Source organism: Theropithecus gelada, chromosome 7a (genome assembly GCF_003255815.1).
Source record: "Theropithecus gelada isolate Dixy chromosome 7a, Tgel_1.0, whole genome shotgun sequence".
Classification (NCBI taxonomy): domain Eukaryota; kingdom Metazoa; phylum Chordata; class Mammalia; order Primates; family Cercopithecidae; genus Theropithecus; species Theropithecus gelada.
This window is the reverse complement of record NC_037674.1, coordinates 41,327,388-41,330,183: the sequence shown is the minus strand read 5'-3', so window position 1 is coordinate 41,330,183 and position 2,796 is coordinate 41,327,388. Positions and strand designations below refer to the sequence as shown.

At 40.2% G+C, this 2,796-nt stretch overlaps 1 non-coding gene across 1 annotated transcript; it reads right to left on the bottom strand.

Moving 5' to 3' along the window:
- Positions 1–1,931: 1,931 nt before the first annotated feature.
- Positions 1,932–2,035, bottom strand: LOC112628088. Its single transcript, XR_003120269.1, has one exon. It is a non-coding gene; the product is annotated as a U6 spliceosomal RNA (small nuclear RNA).
- Between the last annotated feature and the right edge of the window lie 761 nt (positions 2,036–2,796).

Below are 2,796 nucleotides of genomic sequence, written 5' to 3'. Positions count from 1 at the left end.
GTGGTGGTACATGCCTGTAATCCCAGCTACTCGGGATGCTGAGGCAGGAGAATTGCTTGAACCTGGGAGGCAGAGGTTGCGGTAAGCCGAGATTGCACCATTGCACTCCAGCTTGGGCAACAAGAGTGGAACTCCATCTGAAAAAACAAACAAACAAAAAAACTCTTCCATATAGCCGGATGTGGTGGCACACACCTGTAATCCCAGCCACAGGGGTTAGGGGGCTGAGGCAGGAGAATCACTTGAACCTGAGAGAAGGAGGTTGCAGTGAGCTGAGATCGTGCCACTGCATGACAGAGTGAGACTCTATCTCAAAAACAACAAAACAAAACAAAACTCTTCCATAGTTAGTGAGATTTGCAGGGCCTTGGAAATAGCAAATTGTGAAACTGACCTATTAGAAACATCTTCAAATGGCACACAGAACTCCTTTGGAAACAATTCTGCTGCATAGATGCTCAAAGTGAAAAATTACAAATCACATAAGGAGATGTCACCGAGAGCCACTAAAGAGGGAGAGGCAGAAATAACAAACAAGAATATACCCTGAACCACTAAAGAGGGAGAGGCAGAAATAACAAACAAGAATATACCCTGAAAACTCAAAATAGTAGAACAATCTACAGAGATGTTTAAAGAAGTTTCTCTAAAATGTTTAAGGAATGGATACCTTAGGGCATAAACAGGGCACTATATTTAAAAGTACCAATGTGGTAAAAGGACCAATTAGAAATTTCAGAAGTAAAAAAATATAATCACTGTGCGCCAGGCGCAGTGGCTCACGCCTGTAATGCCAGCACTTTGGGAGGCCAAGGCGGGCAGATCACTTGAGGTCAGGAGTTTGAGACCAGCCTGACCAACATGGCGAAACTCTGTCTCTACTGAAAATACAAAAATTAGCCAGGCATGGTGGCAGGCGCCTGTAATCCTAGCTACTTGGGAGGTTGAGGCATGAGAATCACTGAAACTGGGAGGCAGAGTTTGCAGTGAGCCGAGATTGCACCACGGCACTCCAGCCTGGGCAACAGAGCGAGATTCCGTCTCAAAAATCATCATCATCATCATCATCATCATCATCACCACCATCATTGTGAAAAGCACTTAACAGACAAATTACATAATATATTAGACACTGCTAAAGCAAAATTAATGAATTGAAAACTGGATTTTAAAAAGCATCCAAAATGCAGCAAAATAGATAACAAGATAAGGAAACTTAAAAAGCCAGAGATGTGGAGAATAAAATGAGAAGACCCCACATATATCCAATAGAAGTTACAAATAAAGAAAATAAAGGAGAGGAAATACTTGGAGAAATAATGAATGAAATGTTAAATATTTGATTTTTCAAATTGAAGTCTCCTAGCCAAACGAAAATAACAACACATCTCACCTAAACACATTGAAGTAGAATTATACAACATCAAAGTCAAAGAGAAAAATCTTAAAGTTACCAGAGATGGTAAAGCTTATCTTACAAAGGCATGACTATTATTAGACTTAGCAGACTTCTAATGAGCAACAGTAGATGCCAGACTATGGACTCTCACCTCCCAAATGCTGAGGAACAGTAACAGAATCAAACACTTTTACACTCTCCCTCAAGACATTTCCAGACATAACAAAGATTAAGTACTTTGGGAGGCCAAGGTGGGTGGGTCACTTGAGCTCTGGAGTTTCAGACCCGCCTGAGCAATGTGGCAAAACTCTGTCTCTACAAAAAAAATACGAAAAATCAGCCAGGCATGGTAGCATGCTTTTGTAATCTCACCTACTTGGGGGCTGAGGCAGGAGGATGGCTTAAGCCCAAAAGGTAGAGGCTGCAGTGAGCCGTGCTCGCACCACTGCACTCCAGTCTGTGCCCTGTATGACAAAGTGAGACCCTAGCTGGAAAAAAAAAATAAATAAAAAATTGAGTTTATTTTTTAAAAAGGATTTTTTTTTGCATCACAAATTTGTGTGTCATTCTTTCACAGGGACCACACTAATCTTTGTATTGTTCTAATTTTAGTATATGTGCTGCCAAAGTTAGCTTTTTACAGTTTGCTTTTTACAGATTCTTGCTGAAAGAGCTGTTCAAGGATATGTTCAGAAAGAAAGAAATTGAACTCCAAAGAAAAAAGTGGAAGCCAAGTGCAATTGTGAGCAAAGGAACTAGTAAACATATTGGTAAATCTGCTAATAGCTTAAAGAAAATATCACTAGCTGATAATATCTTAGGAATTAAAATAAAAAACCAAAAGAGAAGAAAATATCCGGACAGATGCACACAGTTGTAAAATCATCCTACAATGCAAAAAGTTACTTTAAACAGTATTTCATAAATATATATTCTTTCAACAAGAAGACAAGTGCTAAATAGCATCCAATTAAAAGTGTATTCTGGGCCAGGCATGGTGGCTCACACCTGTAATCCCAGCAGTTTGGGAGGCTGAGGCGGGCAGATCACCTGAGGTCAGGAGTTCGAGACCAGCCCGGCCAACATGGTGAAACCCTGTCTCTACTAAAAATACAAAAATTAGCCAGGCGTGGTGATACGAACCTGTAATGCCAGCTGCTCTGGAGGCTGAGGCAGAAGAATCACTTGAACCAGGGAGGCAGAGGTTGCAGTGAGCCAAGATTGTGTCACTGTACTCCAGTTTGGCAAACAGAGTAAGACTCCGTCTCAAAAAAAAAAAAAGTATATTATTTGGCAAAAGCTTGAAGAATAATGTTATTTGATGTTTTAGATTGTCTGGTTTTTATTGCTTTATCCTTTTTTTTTTTTTTTAATGTGGGCTAGATGCAGTGGGTCAT